Here is a 409-nt window from a genome sequence, read left to right on the forward strand (position 1 = left end):
TAGTTAGACTAAATGTAGTTAGACTATATTTAGTTAACTATATGTAGTAGACTATAAGTGTTAGACTATATTAGTTAGACTAGTATGTAGTTAGCACTATATGTAGCTTAGAAGATGTAGGACACGAGGACGGAGGAGAATAACAGGAGAATTACGAGACGGCTTAGTTAGACTATATTAGTTAGACTATATGTAGTTAGACTATATGTAGTTAGACTATATGTAGTTAGAAGATGTAGGACGCGAGGACGGAGGAGGATACAGGAGGAGTACGGAGACGATGTAGTTAACTACAATGTGTTAGACTAATGTAGTTAGACTATATGTAGTTAGACTATATGTAGTTAGACTATATGTAGTTAGACTATATGTAGTTAGAAGATGCAGGACACGATGACGGAAGAGGACA

This window comes from Priapulus caudatus, unplaced genomic scaffold (genome assembly GCF_000485595.1).
Source record: "Priapulus caudatus unplaced genomic scaffold, Priapulus_caudatus-5.0.1 Scaffold724, whole genome shotgun sequence".
Taxonomy (NCBI): Eukaryota; Metazoa; Priapulida; class Priapulimorpha; order Priapulimorphida; family Priapulidae; genus Priapulus; species Priapulus caudatus.